The following is a 17,568-nucleotide window of genomic DNA, read 5'->3' on the forward strand; positions in this document are numbered from 1 at the left end:
CGCCATCCTTGTATTCATTACCGGAATACAAATCACTTATCATAAATTCTTTGAAAGAATAAATACAAATAACTGAACATATTTTTTTGAAAGAACAAAAATGCTAAAAACACACTTAATTATAGATGGATAATTTCCTAAACATGGAATATACAATTGAAGAATCTACATTAGTGTTATTACATAGTCAAGGAAGATGTAAAAGTCCATGAAAAATAAGAAAATGCAAAAGAAATAAAGCTATTAAGTAAGAATTCTAGATTAATTTCGGCATGACCTAGATTTAATTCATTATATTCTCTAAATTTAAATATGTTACTCTCCACAAGTTAAGGGGGGTAAGCACATTAATAATACACTTTCCTACACCTTTATTGGGGGGGTATATTGATCAATGATGAAGGTTACTGGTAAACCAAAAAACCACCACATTATTCAAATAAAGTTTGTTAGTGGTCATCCTTATCCACCACATTGTTCAAGTAAATATAGATAGTGGTAACCCATAAACCAAAACACAATTCAAATAAAATTAGTTAGTGGGCATACAAAAACAACCTCATTATGCAAAATAGATTGGTTAGTGATAAACCATAATCCACCAATATCCATGGAAGATGGTTAATAGTAAACCAATAAAACTACCACCTAAAGAATGTAAATGCACAAAATTGATCCTTTTTAGAATTAACTATTGAAAATATTCTCACTTTGCACCTAATAGGGTGTAATATAATATATCAAACTTCAATATTCGAAGTAAATCAACCAAAATTTTAGAATTCCAGCATAAGAACTAGCCTTCTTAACAACAATCATTTCAATTATTCATTGGGAATGTTCAGAAACAACAATTGTTCACTTCAAGACATTGGTAGCTTTTTATGAATATCTTCATTGAAGCTTAGTTCAATAGTTCTAGAGTAAATATGACACAATTTATTGGTATAATTATTTAGAATGATGATTGAGGAGGAAAACGTTAGACCGTGAGTCCCTAGACAATTACAAAGTGTTAGACTGCAATTTTTATGAGTTGTAAAGCATATCTTTGATGATTTATTGTCATGGTCCAGTAATAACTTATCAGTGAAATCTAGAACTAGAATGGTCATTTATGTATTATAAATTCAGATCACGAGTTCAATATAGTGTATATGAGAATGGATTAAGGCCTTTTCTGCCACTTTTGTCATCTTGTCTTGCACGCCTAATTCTTATCATGTGCAACGTAATGAAAGAAACACTATCCTTTACTTAGGTCCAGTTAATTTAGATTTTATAGCATCCCCTCAACAAGGAAGTAGTAGTTTCGGTATCTTTAATTATCTACTTATTCTTTTGTTGAGCCCCCTGAATCTCTAACATTGTTTTGAAGTGAAATATTGTAAATGGAAATATTTGATGGCCTAGGAATGAGGAATCTAGAGGAGAGTTCCATTTTTCCTGCAAGAAGAGTCATATGATCATTATTCATTATATTTTTGCATACTTAATAAATAAGGAACTCATATTTTCATCTCCATTTCGGTGTTATTATATTTATTCATTGAAATTTGGATTTCTCTAACATTGTATTTTAAAGTTTGATTTTATTTTGTTGTTGTCTACTATTATTTGTTGTGTTTAACATGGGTCTTGCGGTGAGGACTGAGAGATATAGATTGGACAAGCTAGTTATATTCAATCATCGAGTCTCATACTACACCTAACAACATTCAGATTATAGTTTATCTTTGTTGCTTGATTGTTTGGGATGAGTTCTGGAGTTTCATTTGTCCAATCTATTGAGGCTTCTAACCTTAGCATTAGGAAGACATTCCTATAACACCAAGTGATTAGGAAAAAAATTAGCAAAGTGTGGCGAGAGAACACAATATTCTCTTTTATTTCCTGACATGAAATCCATTAATCACATTATAGCATAGCCTCATTCAATTAAATCCATTCTACTCCATACCTCTTCTACAATTTTCAATATTTTCATCATACGATGCTTGCAAAAAAATAGAAAAGTAGAGATTAAAAAATCCCAAAGCCATTACTTGTGTTCTAACCTTCTATTTTACAATAGCCACACATATATCATTTATGTATCACTTTATGTAATAATCTACTTAGCGCATCACTTTATGTAACAATGTACTTATATGTTATACAAATATTTTTGTAATATTGCAACAAAAAAAAGTCCATATGTTTTTTTTAACTTCTAATGATTGATACGGTGAAAGAGTATATTCTCTAAGTTCTAGATATAACATGAAAATATTTCTTGCTCCTGATTCCATTAAAATCCACACCTGTCCTACGAACTACAAGATCTTACCCATATAATTCTCACCAAAAATAAAATAAAGGTGGATAATAAGATAGCCCAAATCCATTCTTTATGTTGTTCCATGCAGTTGTACCATACCTTCTTCATATGTATCCTTGCACATTGATTTTTGTAGGCACGTAGTTTTGCTATGAAAGCCTTTCCATAATATTTAACAAACATATGCCATCGATTTTCTAATTTTAGACATGATTTTAAGAGATTTATCATAGTTGCTTATAAAACCCTCACCCTTATTTTTTTATTTTATATTAAAGATTAGTTTTTCTCTTAGCTTGTCAATAGGGAGTACTATTTTTCAGTCCCTCGATAACACAAATAAATTATGATTTAAAAAAAAAAAAAAAACTAATGTTATGTTTCTAAGGATTATTATATAATACATATTTATATAAAACTTGATTTATCATTTCTACAACTTCTTCTCATACAATTTCTTTTATAAATTTATAACAATAAAATAATTAAAAACTTACTCCAATAACAATTCAAATTTTCCTTCCCGTTTTTAAGTTCTTATTCAGAATTGAATTGAACATAATGCACTTCTACTTCTTTACATCTTTCATTCCCTCTCCACAATAGCCCAGTTATACATCCATACTACACTATAAAACTTCCAAATCAAGTTACCACAACTGTTCCCTCAAATGGATAACTGTAAATCGATAGAAATGAAGGCATCCATCCGTATTAGAACCACTTTTTATTATTCATTCGTATCATTCAACGATATCATTTGCGAAGGATCGATAACTGTAAATCGATAGAAATGAAGGCATCCATCCCTATTAGAACCACTTTTTATTATTCATTCGTATCATTCAACGATATCATTTGTGCAGGTATAGCAGACGTAAAAGTAAAGCACAACACATAAAATATCAGTTAGTTATTTTCAGTCAGTTTAATATAGTTTCGGCTACTTTACATAGATTCTAAATTTAAAAAGTGTCAGTGATACATCTGTGAGTTAAGATTAGCCTATTTAATATTAGAAATCTTCAATATATTTAATCATATATTGTGTGATTGTGTTATTATGTGGTTTCCACTATCAATTTACTAAAATGGTATTAGAGCCAAAGAATGCGAAGAGAAAAGACAGTAAATTGCAGCCGTAGTTTGTTTATTATATTCCGTTGAAGTAGCAGTCTGCAACCTCCGATAACAGTCACCACCATAGCCATCGCTGTTAGAGCCAAAGTTTTCTGCTAACAGTGAGTAGCCTCGAGAGCCGTTGCTACACTATGTAGCTACTCCTTTCTGATTTGCAAATCCACCACCATTTCTTTTGTGAGTTGCAACCATCATTGTCGTAGAGCCACAGCCATAAAAGAACCCTCGCTGTGCTATTTGCACAGAGACCCGTGAGAAGCAGTTTTGGAGAGAAGCTATCCTTCCAACCTTTAGCCAAATTAGTCGCTGAACATGACTGTGAGCCAAGAGCCACGAATGTTAGTTACACCTTTTCCGCTGCAAGCAAGCGGTCGGCGTGGTAATTTATTTTATTAAAAAAAGGGTTCTGTTAGAAGTTATTCCAGAATGTCAGGTTGATGAAGAATCTTTAAAACTATATATTTAAAATAATTCTTTTGGGAGATGAAATTCGTTTGAGGTCATGTATGAACTTTTATGTTTTTAGATATTCTTTAAAAGGTTCGTTTTAATATATATATTTATTGGGTGTAGATATTTATTAAAATTGATTTCGACGGTATTAAGAAAAATAGAAAAGTGTTTTTTTATTATCAAGAAATGAATTCTTAGAAACTAAAGAAAGTGAAGATACGGCTTTATTTGGAAATACTTTCCGTCATAATCAGTAAAAATTATGAAGTTTGGGTCACTAATATGTAGAATTTCTTAGGTTAATCAACTCAGAGATAATTAAAAAAAAACAAAGATGTAAAAGCATTTGTTGCCATCCAAAATGGTATCATGAGCCTATCTTTGTCAAGATATGAGCAACAAAGTCCTCCAATATGTTGAAAATGTAATTTCAACTGTGCAACAGTTGAGGCGTGCAGCACCACAAAGCTAATGACCGAGCGCTTGCATTCCTACCAAAATAGCGCCAGAAAGTTACCAAGGATCGGGAGGCATAAACACTCCAATATTATGAGAAAAACCAAATCGCAGGCAGGCAGTGGCAGCGATAAGAAATATCACCGATGAGCGATCGCCGATATCGCATCGGCGAAGTCGCAGTGGAGGACTTACAAAGATGCGTTTAAAGGGTGCGATGAGCGATCGTTGATATCGCATCGGCGTATCGCTATCGGCATTTTTAATATGGCAGGCTTTACCATGGGTTATGTTGCGACCCGATAACCCGGACCCGATGGGTATTCAAAATTTTGTTTAATATTATTTCAGTTCCGTAAGCGGCTCTTTTTCGTGTTTTAATGTATTCCAGGCATATATATATATATATATGATCGGAGGTATCGGCCCATAGCACGATCGGCATATCGCAATCGGGGAAACCATGGGTACACAATCTTTTATATGAGCGCTATGCGATAAAGCCGGGACCCGATGGGTTTCCGAAGCATAATGGTTTAACTTTTGAAGTCCGTCAAAAGGAAACTTTATGTGTTCTGCAGTGCTTTTCATATATTTTCAAATATGAGGAGAAACAGAGAATTGGCGCGGAGCTAGTTAAGAGCGGACGTGAAGCAGTACAGCAGAAAGCAACTGCATTCAATTCTTAGTATGGCCGAAGAAGGAAACAGGTTGCAATCCAACTCTTTCACATTGAATTTCTCAGCCACCACAGTAAATATGAAACTCAGTCGAGAGGACAAGAATGACAGCCTCGAACAGCTCACAGCATGGGTCTCCATCCTCATTCATTAATTCGCTAAAAGTTTGTATGTAATCAGTTTTTATGTAGTTGTGTAAAAAAAAAATGTTGCAGAGCTCAGAAGTCCGCAGAGAGAGTGAGTGCGTGAAAAAGAGCAGCAGCGCAAGTGAATGTTTGTAATATGTAGCAGCGTAGCATACTAAATGTAATGGGAAATGAATGAATAGAATAGCACTGTATTTCCTTCTGGTGAATCCCTCTAAGTGAAAGAGGATGAATTTTGTACCAAGTTTTTTTTAATACAAATCCCTTTTATGCATGTTATACTCTGTTATTAGAAACAATCTTTTAAACTTCCGCTGTGTTAAAGATCCTGTGGCAGCATCAGAGTATTGTCTCTGTGTGCAGTTTATATTGTTTTTGGGATTTTAACAGAAAAATCCAACAGTGGTATCAGAGCTTGTCCAGGCTCTTTAAAGGTGTCAAAGAAGCTGAAGGAAGGATTCTTACTGCTGCAACTTCTCCAGCAAAGTGAAGTCTCAGGCAAAAGAATCCAAGGTATTTCTCTTAAATACTTGACTATATTTTGAAGCATAGTCAAGTAGTGCAAGAGTGGCTGGCACCAGCACCAGCAATAACATGGGTATGCAGCTCCCATTATTTGATGGTAAAAACTATGACTATTGGGCAATAACAATGAAAGCCTTGTTTGCTTCCCAAGACTTATGGGAAATAGTTGAAGATGGTTTTGAACAACCAGCAGATGAAAATGAGTTTAATAATCCTACTCAGGGAGAGAAGGATCTGTTAAAGAGCTACAAGAAGAAGGACTCAAAAGCCCTCTTCTTCTTGTATCAGGCAGTGCATGGAAGCGTGTTTCCAAGGTTAGCAGCAGCTAAGACATCCAAAGAAGCATGGCAAACTCTCAAGACAGCCTATCAAGGCATGGAGAGAGTGAAGACAACAAAGCTACAGTTGCTGAGGAAAGATTTTGAGAACCTGTGCATGAAGGAGTCAGACAATATTGACTCATTCTTCACTCAAGTAATTGGCCTGGTCACACAAATAAGATCTCATGGAGAGATACTTGAAGAAAGGAGGATTGTGGAGAAACTATTGAGGTGCCTACCCTCAAGGTTCCATGTGATTGTCACCACCATAGAAGAGACAAAGGATCTCTCAAACTTTTCAGTTGATGAGCTTCATGCATCACTGATCACACATGAGCAGAGGTTGAGTAGAAATGAAAACTCATCTCTAGAGCAGGCCTTCAAGACCCAGATGTCCTTTGGAAGAGGAAGAGGTCAAGGCAGTGGAAACAAGAGAGGAAGAGGCAGAAGCCAGAACAGAGGTGGAAGGAACAGTCCAGCAAATGCTCAAGGAAGAGACAGCAATCCAAATCAGAACCAAGGTCAAGGCAGCAGCCAACAAGGAGGACAACATCATGCTCAAGGAAAAAAGGTATGAAAAACTCAATGTCCAATGTTATTATTGTAAAAAATATGGGCATTATGCCAGTGAATGTACGAAGAAGCAGCATGATGTGAATAATAGATCTAATGAAAATATTACTAGAGAAAATGTCAACCAAGATAATGTTTTTTTAGCTTGTAATATCGCTGAAACAAACAGTGAAGACATATGGTTTCTAGACTCCGATTGCAGCAACCATATGACAGGAAACATAGCTTTGTTTTCTGCTTTAGATCAAAGTGTGAAGTCACAAGTCACACTTGGGACTGATAGCAAAATTTCTGTTATGGGTAAAGGAGAAGTTAAAATATTTACAAAGAAAGGTGAAAGGAAAACCATAGCAGATGTCTATTATGTTCCTGGAATGAGATGTAACCTCTTGAGTATTGGACAGCGTGTTCAAAAGAGTTACAATGTTTTCTTTGAGAATGATGTATGCACCATCATGGATAGAGCACCCAACAAGCGATGCATTGCTGAAGTAAAAATGACAAGGAACAGAATGTTCCCTCTCAGAATAAGAGCAGAATTGAAAAACAAAGAAGTAATTACAGCAGTTTCCCAAGAGGCTTTCCAAAGCCAACCAAAGGATGAAAATTTGTTCTGGCATTTGAGATTTGGACATCTCAACTTTGGAGGTCTTAACTTGTTGAGCAGAAAAGGAATGGTAAGAGGATTACCATTGATAGAGAAACCGGACAGCCTTTGTGAAGGTTGCATATTGGGAAAACAACACAGAGAAAGTTTTCCAAGCGGGAAAAGCATAAGGGCAAAAGCACCCTTAGAGATTGTCCACTCAGATTTATGTGAACCGATGCAAAATTAATCTTTAGCAGGCAGCCAATATTTTCTAACATTTATTGATGATATTACAAGAAAAACTTGGGTTTATTTCTTGAAGAATAAAAGTGAAGTGTTTGAAAAATTCCGAAATTTCAAAGCACTCGTGGAAAATCAAAGTGGGCTGCGCATCAAAGTTTTGAGAACAGATAGAGGAGGTGAGTATATCTCCAAGGAATTCCTACGGTTTTGCAGAGAAAATGGAATTCATAAACAGTTTACAGCTAGGTACACCCCACAGCAAAATGGAGTTGCTGAAAGGAAGAACAGGACCATTATGGATATGGCGAGGAGCATGTTGAAGGCAAAGCATTTGCCAAATGATTATTGGGCTGAAGCCGTAAACTGTGCAGTATATATCTTGAATAGGTGTCCTACAAAAGCTGTGATGAACAAAGTGCCTGAAGAAGCATGGAGTGGGAGAAAGCAAGGAGTCACCCACATGAAAGTTTTTGGATGTGTGGCTTATGCACACATTCCAGATCAGCTAAGGAGGAAGTTGGACAACAAAGGGGAGAAATGTATCTTCATAGGATACAGTGGGGAATCCAAAGCTTACAGGCTGCATATCCCATCTACCAAGAAGTTCTTTGAGAGCCGAGATGTTCAGTTCATTGAGGAGGAAGCTTGGGATGGAAGTATATAGAAAATAGTGAATGTTAAAAATTGTTTGTCTCATGATGAAGATGATGAAGAGGAGGCTGAAATGCGTCCCCAAACAGCAGCACCAACACAGGGACAGCAAGGAACACCCTTGAGAAGAAATGAGAGTGCTTCTCCAAGCACACCACAAGGAGGAGATTCAAGTGCATCTTCAAGCATTTGCACACCAAGTGAAGGAGGTAAGAAGTTTAGGAATCTAAGTGACATTTATAATGAAGGAATGAATTCCTTATTTGCCTTGTATTGTCATGTTGAAGACCCTATTCATTTCGAAGATGCCATTAAAGATAAGAAATGGATAAAAGCTATGGATGAGGAGATGAATGCCATAGAAAGAAACAAGACATGGGATTTGGTTGAGCTACCAAAAGGTAAAGAAGTTATTGGAGTCAAATGGGTCTATAAGACCAAGTGCAATGCTGAAGGAAAAATTGAAAGACACAAGGCAAGGCTGGTTGTCAAGGGATACAAGCAGCAGTATGGGAGAGATTATGAGGAAACTTTCGCACCGGTTGCAAGAATGGAAACCGTGAGAGCAGTGTTGTCCATAGCAGCACAAAACAAATGGAAAGTCTACCAAATGGATGTGAAGTCGGCATTCCTAAATGGAGTGTTAAAGGAGGAGGTTTACATTGAACAACCTCTAGGCTATGAGAAGAAAGGCCAAGAGCACAAAGTGTGCAGATTGAAGAAAGCTCTTTATGGGCTGAAGCAAGCACCAAGAGCGTGGTACAGTAGGATAGATTCCTATCTACTGGAAAATGAATTTGAGAAATGTGAGGGAGAACCCACAGTCTACATCAAAGAAAAGGATGGTAAGATTTTAATTGTAGTGTTGTATGTTGATGATGTAATTTTTACAGGTAATGATGACTACCTCATTGAAAACTTCAAATCAGTCATGAAAGAGGAATTTGAGATGACTGACATGGGTTTGCTGAGATACTTCTTAGGAATAGAAGTAGATCAAAATGAAAATGGAATTTTCATCTCTCAACCAAGATATGTAAATGAAGTGTTGAGCAGATTTAATATGCAAGAATGCAAAGCAGCAAACACTCCCACGGTAATGGGATTAAAACTCAGCAAGGAGGACAGCAGCAAGGATTTTGATCCTAGCTCATATAAGAGCATAGTTGGTAGCCTTATGTATTTAACTGCAACGAGGCCTGACATAATGTTTGCTGTTAGTTTGATTTCCAGATTCATGGAGAGCCCAAAAGAGGCACACTGGCAGGCAGCAAAAAGAATTCTGAGGTATGTCAAAGGTACAAAAAGATTTGGCATTTTGTATACTTTTTCAGAAAATTCAGATTTGGTTGGCTACACCGATAGCAATTGGGCTGGAAGTGTGGATGATCAGAAAAGCACATTCGGTTATGTCTTTCACATGGGTTCAGGAGCAATTTCATGGGCTTCTAAGAAACAGACAATTGTGGTGTTGTCTACAGCAGAAGCAGAGTACGTGGCAGCCACAGCAGCAACATGTCAAGCAGTTTGGATGAGAAGAATGTTGAGGAGCTTAGGCTAAGAGCAGGCAAAAGCAACAGTTATTTTTTGTGACAATAGCTCAGCTATTGCCCTGTCCAAGAATTTTGTGTTTCACAAACGAACGAAACACATTGATACAAGGTTTCATTATATCAGAGAATTGGTAAGCAATGGAGAAATCAGTTTACAACATTGCAGGACTCAGGAATAGGTTGCAGACATTCTGACAAAGCCATTGGATCAGAAAAGCTTTGAATTTTTGAGGAAGTTTTTGGGTATGATTGAATGCCCAACAGTTGAAATTAAAGGGGAGTGTTGAAAATGTAATTTCAACTGTGCAACAGTTGAGGCGTGCAGCAGCACTAAGCTAATGACCGAGCGCTTGCATTCCTACCAAAACAGCGCCGGAAAGTTACCAAGGATCGGGAGGCATAAAAACTCCAATATTATGAGAAAAACCAAATCGCAGCAGGCAGTGGCAGAGATAAGAAATATCACCAATGAGTGATCGCCGATATCGCATCGACGAAGTCGCAGTGGAGGACTTACAAAGATGCATTTAAAGGTTGCAATGAGCGATCGTCGATATCGCATCGACGTATCGCTATCGGAATTTTCAATATGGCAGGCTTTACCATGGGTTATGTTGTGACCCGATAACCAGGACCCGACGGGTATTCAAAATTTTGTTTAATATTATTTCAGTTCCGTAAGCGACTCTTTTTCGTGTTTTAATGTATTTCAGGCATATATATATATATATATATATATATATATATATATATATATATATGATCGGAGGTATCGACCCATAGCGCGATCGGCATATCGCAATCGGGGAAACCATGGGTACACAATCTTTTATATGAGCGCTATGCGATGAAGCCCGGACCTGATGGGTTTCCGAAGCATAATGGTTTAACTTTGAAGTCCGTCAGAAGGAAACTTGATGTGTTCTGCAGTGCTTTTCAAATATTTTCAAATATGAGGAGAAACAGAGAATTGGCGCGGAGCTAGTTAAGAGTGGACGTGAAGCAGTACAGCTGTAGGCGACTGCATTCAATTCTTAGTATGGCCGAAGAAGGAAACAGGTTGCAATCCAACTCTTTCACATTGAATTTCTCAGCCACCACAGTAAATATGAAACTCAATCGAGGACAAGCAAGACAGCGTCGAGCAGCTCACAGCATGGGTCTCCATCCTCATTCATTAATTCGCTCAAATTTTGTATGTAATTAGTTTTTATGTAGTTGTGTAAAAAATAAAAAATGTTGCAGAGCTCAGAAGTCCGCAGAGAGAGTGAGTGCGTGAAAAAGCGCAACAGCGCAAGTGAATGTTTGTAATACGCAGCAGCGTAGCATACTGAATGTAATGGGAAATGAATGAATAGAATAGCACTATATTTATTTCTGGTGAATCCCTCTAAGTGAAAGAGGATGAATTTTGTACCAAGTTATTTTTAATACAAATCCCTTTTATGCATGTTATACTCTGTTCTCAGAAACAATCTTTTAAACTTTCGCTGTGTTAAAGATCCTGTGGCAGCGTCAGAGTATTGTCTCTGTGTGCAGTTTATATTGTTTTTGGGATTTTAACAGAAAAATCCAACACAATATAATGTGACACATTATAGAAACTAATTATCAGAGAATTAGGGAGGTGAAGAAGGTAACATCAATATGACTTAAGTCATAAACACTGTCAATCAATGAAGGATGAATGGTGAAGTGCATTCAAATCAGAATGTGGTAGAGAAGGTTCTATAACCGTGTTTAAGAAATTTTATGAAATGGTCATAGCTATTAAAGCGTTTAAACACTTACAAATATTATTAGACAAGCTTATGTGATCCTGGTTATCTCATGAATCTCAAGTACACAAATATCATGAATCTTTAGAAAATATATTCAAATTAAACATTTGTATCTCATAATGAAGACAAAGTTTAAGATCAAGAGGCATAGGTAAGAACAATAGACAAAACAATCAAAAAAATGATTCAAAACAAGAAAGTAGATTAGATAAAAATCTTCATAACTCATAGGGAAAAACAACAGAAGTTTATAATCAAATCATAGGCATGAAAAATCAAAAGTGAATTGTTTTTATTGTAATAAGATGGGTCACATGAATACAAAGGGGAGAAAGATGATCTTGGCAAACAAGGTGCAAACTCTATATTCTTCTGACAAGTGTGAATAATCGTTATTCCTTGTGTAATGTTCCTTAAGAGTTATATAATGGTACTTTGTGTACAGAAAGTGGATGTAACAATCATATGAAAGGAAATGGAAGCATAATTGCAGATATGGATGATTCAATGAAGATTGAAGTCATTTTGGGGTCATATAAAATTCAAAAAGTTATGGGAAAATGTATGGTTAAAATCCTCACCAAACAAGGTAAAAAAAATAACATTCCACACACATACTATGCTCTATGATTGAAACATAATCTACTTAGTGTTGGCCAACTTACTAAAAAAGGGTATAAAGTCGTCTTTAAAAGAGACGGTTATTTCATATACGATAAACCACATAGTATGACATTGATTGCTAGATTCTAGATGACAAAGAATAAGATGTATCATTTTTCCATGAAGTATGATAGACATGATTATTCATTTTCACAAAAAACAACTTGCTTGGATGATTTTTTGTTATGGTATTTTAAGTAAAATCATCAACATTTAGGTTTCCTTAGACTATCACAAAAACAAAACATGGTTAAGGGGTTGCCTCCCATTCAAGAAACAACCAACTGATATGAGAGTTGCAATCTAGCAAAGAAATATAGGGATGATTTTCCTAAGGGAATGTCTTATAAGGAAAGGTCACATTTGGAGCTACTTCATGCAAAACTATATGGTGCAATGTAGATGCATTCACTTGGAGGAGGTTGATACTTCCTAACCTTCATATGTGATTAAAACATAAATATTTGTGTGTATATTCTCATAGAGAAGTTTGAAACATTTGATAAGTTTCAGGAAATCTAGGAAATGATAGAGAAACAATGTAGTTATTAGACTTAAGTGTTATGATTAGATGGAGGAGATGAGCACGATTCAAAAATAATTTCATAACTTTTGCAAGTATCATGGGATCAAAAGAAAATTTACAATAAGGTACACACCACAAAACAAAATTGTAACTTAATGCAATAATAGAACCATAATGAATATGCCTAGAAGTATTTTGAAGGCAAATAAAACTATCAAATGAGCTTTGGGGTGAAGAAGTAGGTTTCTTAGTTTATGTTTTGAGTAGATCTCTCATTAGAACTATAAAGAAAAAAAATACATAGAAAGAAAAAACAAATATGAGTTGTAGTGTAGCACAATTTAGGGTATTTGGTTGTGTGGTTGATGTTTCTAAGGAGTTGAGAAGGAAGCTAGATAAAAAAAGTGAGAAGTGCATATTTATTGAGCATAGTGATCACTTTGAGGAATATAAGTTTTATAATCCAACAAAAACGAAGTCGATAATCAACAGAGATGTTGAATTCAAATAAAATGAAGCATGGGATGGAGGCATTGATAAATCTATATCAATTGGAGTAGTGATACCTCAAGAGGAAGATTATGTGGAGGAACAAGTTGTAAAAGGTCAACAATATTTTATAATACAATTAGGAGTAAAAAATACTCCCACAATCACTCCAAGACATTCTATTCAAGGTGAGACATCTACTCCAACAACTTAGTCTACTCCTACTACTCAATCAAGTAGTGAATTTGATCCTTTGAAGCTTAGAAATACCAAAATTTTGAGAGGAATCTATGAAGACTTAAAAGTGAATTCAAATTTTTCATTTTTTACTTGTCAATCAAAATGTTTTGAAAAGGAAATGAAAGATGAAAATTTGGTGAAAGTAATGGATGAAGTGAAGGATTCAATAGAGAAAAATGATACATGAGATCTAATAGAATTACCAGAAGGTAAATATTACATGTGTTAAATGGGTTTACACATCAAATTTCAATGAAAAAGTAAAAATACAAAAGTACAAGGCTAGATTAGTGGCAAAAGGATTTGCCCAATAGCCTAAAGTGAATAATGGTGATGCCTTTGCAAGAGTTTGAAGGTAAGATACAATTAGCCCTATCTTTGCCATAGTAGCTTAGAATAGGTGGAAACTTTATCACATGCATATAAAGTTAGCAGTTTTTAATGTAATTTTATAAGAAGAATTATATGTGGACTAGCCACCAAGATATGAGATAAAAGGTTGTGAAAATAAGTTACCCATATTGAATAATATCTCTATGGATTTAAAAAGGGCATGACGATGGAGGTAATAATTTTTCTCAAACGACCATTTCTGGCTTGAATCCAATTATATTTATTTAAAAAAAATTGAGCATTAGAGTGTTTAAATCATTTTTTTGACGGTGGAGATGGATTCAACGCCATCAAAAACACCTGGAGCACCAAAAATCCTGACCTAGATTCCTTAAAAATTCACCATATTTTGTTAAAATCATGCCAAAATTTCCATTATGTTTTGGGAGAAAACATCACCTCCTTAAACTACACATTTAATAATGCTCCTAGACCTTGGTATAGCATGATTGGTTCATGTCTAATCAACTATGGATTTAGTAGAAGTAGTAGTGAACCTATATTATGTAAAAAGATAATAAGCGGGGACACATTCTAAGTGTTTGTTGGTATGTTGATTATATGATCTTCACATGGAATTTATTAATATAAAAGTTTAAATCAACTATGAAAAAATAGTTTGAAATGAATTATTTGGGGTTGATGACATTCTTCCTTGGTATTGAATTCATTCAATTAGATTCACGTATTTTTCTGTTTCAATAAAGCTATAACTTGGATGTGTCGACGAGGTTCAAGATGATTAATTGTATACAAGCACCAAACCCAATTTCAATAGGAAAAATACTTAGAAAAAAAAATATAGGATTTAGTGTAGATTCAACTCTATTGAAGGGACTGGTTGGTAGTTTTATGTATCTCATTGCCACTACAAAAAATATTATGTATGTAATTAGTTTGATTTCCAAGTTCACGGAATCTTCAAAAGACTCACATTTGCAAGCACTATAATTTTTTTTTAAAGTACATTGTTGGAACAACACGATTTGACATATTCTACTCTAGCACTAGTATTGATCTTTTAGCTGGATACACTAACAGTGAATCTGCAGATTGCATGGATGATAGGAAAAGGACTTCACGATAATGATAGGAAAAGGACTTCACGATATGTTTTTCATATTGGTTCAGGTATGATTTCATCTGAATACAAGAATTAGCCCAGTGTGGCAATATCATCTGTGGAAGCAAAGTATGCACTAATAACAACATTAGTGTGTCAAGTAGTTTGGTTACGCAATGTATTTGGTTACGCAATGTATTCGGTGATTTATAATAAGAATAAGACAGACGAACAGTATCCTTGTCAAAGGATTACCCTTTTCATTAGAACAACAAACATATTGATATGAAATATCACTTCAATGGAGAGCTTGTAAAGAATAGAAGAATGCATTTAGAAATATGTATATGGAAAGAACAATTAGATTACATATTCACAAATCCATTGACAAGAGATGTATTTGACTTTCATAGAAAGAAACTTAGATAGGGTAAACCTATTAAATACATAGACAGACAAACAAGAAATGGTCGTTGTAATTGAAAGGGATGCTAGAAATAATTACTTTTAGTGACTGAACTTATATTTTCGAGCAATTTACATAGAGTTAAAATTTAGGAAGTGGAAATCACCCATGTGTGAGGTAATTACAGTAATGTATCTCTTGTTAATAATTTTATTTCTATTTAATCATATAGTTTCAACTAATTGGATTAATAAATATGGTGCCATTGTGTATCTCTGCTCATTTATCAACTTGGACGATTCAAAGAAATCCGGAGCTATAAATAAAATATAATTTGTGAAGGTACGACATATGTAAAAACAAATCACAGCAAGAAATATAAGACAAAGCACAACCACATACCATACAATACATTTACTGGTTTTTCAGTTCTCCCTGAATGCGATGTAATCTGCAAAACCCAACAAAGGCGCAGCTTTTGTTGGATCGAAGCAAGATAGCTCGTGCTTAGCTCTACTCAACAGCTCAACGGCTATGTCCTGTGCTTTCTCCAAACCCATCAGCTTGGGATAAGTGGCCTTATCACTAACCAAATCCTTTCCTGCAGTCTTCCCCAATTCTTCCGACGATTTTGTGACATCGAGTATGTCATCCACAACCTGAAACAGAAGCCCCACGCAACGGGTAAACCTTCGAATTCTCTCAATTTCATCCTCCGAGGCGCCGCCGATGATGGCCCCACACACAGCCGAGCACTCCAAGAGCACCCCAGTCTTGTGAATATGAATCCATTCCAGAGTTCCAAGGTCAACAGATGTGTTTTGTTCACACGCAATATCGACAATTTGGCCACCCATCATCCCTTGAGCGCCTGTCGTTCTAGATAATTCAGATACCATCCTCAAAATCCGATCACTCCCCACAGTTTTGCTTGTGGAGACTGCAATGTGCTCAAAGGCAAATGAGAGAAGTGCATCCCCTGCAAGAAGAGCAGTGCCTTCCCCGAAGACCTTATGGTTTGTAGGTTTACCTCGGCGTAAATCATCATTGTCCATGCAAGGCAAGTCATCATGAATCAAAGACATTGTGTGGATCATCTCCATTGCACACGCAGTTGGCATGGCCAGCTCCTCGGTCCCTCCCACAAGCTCACAAGCTGCAATGCACAGAACAGGACGAACCCGTTTCCCTCCTGCTAGAAGAGAATACCTCATGGATTCATATATTTTCTCGGGATAACCAAGTGGGATAGCCTTATCCAATGCTTCATTCACTGCCTTTGACTTTGAACGCATGTACTTATTGAAATCAAACTCAACGACCTTATTCCTTTCTTCAGGCAGATTAGCCGGCCCTACAATTCTGTTCAACGAGTTGGATGATGATGCCAGATGTATGCATGACACTAATTCTTTCTTGAAATTGCCGCCATTAGAGAACCCAGAGGGGGTCGAAACTCTATGGAATTTTTTCGATGGAATGCAAACTCTCTTTAGATTACGTTCTTGAAATGCATCATTGTTAGAATGTAGGCCATGGAAGCTAGCTACCATAAAACTGTAAGCCATGTAGTTGTTATATTTATTGGCTCCTGCGTCTACAGCAACAAAAGTACAGAAATTTAAGATATGTAGAACTTTTAAGTCAATAGAATAACACACTGCTTTCACCTACATGATGCACTCTATTATACCGTGAAATGATGTTGGAAAAACGAACTTCCTTGCAACAACCAACTGATTATAAGTTCTTGCAGAGCATATAACATACGAAGAAAAGGATGAATAAAATTTGGATCGTACACAAAAAAGACAGCCCTTTAGATCTACTTAATCTGCAGAAATGATGGATGATTGAGTTGCATACTTCTCGTATTATGTGAGATTTACATTTAAAAGTGATTGGGATAGAATTGCCATCGAAAAGACACAAATATCTTTACCTTTAGATCTAGTTAATCTGCAGAAAATGCTGGATGATTGAGTTGCGTACTTCTCGTTGTTATGTGAGATTTACATTTAAAGGTGATTGGGATCGAATTGCCTTCGGAAACGACAAAGGTTGTAGATTCGATTCCATTTCCCAAAAGGAGAAATTGGAGAATGAAAATTTCTCTTTCAATGCCCTTCGTCATTCGAATACGACAAAGGTTGTAGATACCGCCATTTTTCACGTGGAGAAACTGGCAGACGAGGTCGTTGCTAGCATTTCCCACATGGAGAAATTGGACTATGATACATTGGCATTAAAATACAAAAGGTGGAAATTGGCATTAAAATACAAAAGGTGAAAATTGGCAGACGAGGTTGTTGATAGCATTTCTCATATAGAGAAATTGGACAATGATAAATTGGTAGT

General features: G+C 35.8%; 1 pseudogene; it reads right to left on the reverse strand.

The window, feature by feature from the left end:
- Positions 1-15,635: 15,635 nt before the first annotated feature.
- On the reverse strand, positions 15,636-16,778 carry LOC149177227 (geranylgeranyl pyrophosphate synthase 7, chloroplastic pseudogene; annotated as a pseudogene).
- Positions 16,779-17,568: the final 790 nt, after the last annotated feature.

The sequence above is a fragment of the Pinus tabuliformis genome, chromosome 4_1, assembly GCF_031772625.1.
Source record: "Pinus tabuliformis cultivar Carrire ecotype Pingquan chromosome 4_1, CPIR1, whole genome shotgun sequence".
Lineage (NCBI taxonomy): Eukaryota > Viridiplantae > Streptophyta > Pinopsida > Pinales > Pinaceae > Pinus > Pinus tabuliformis.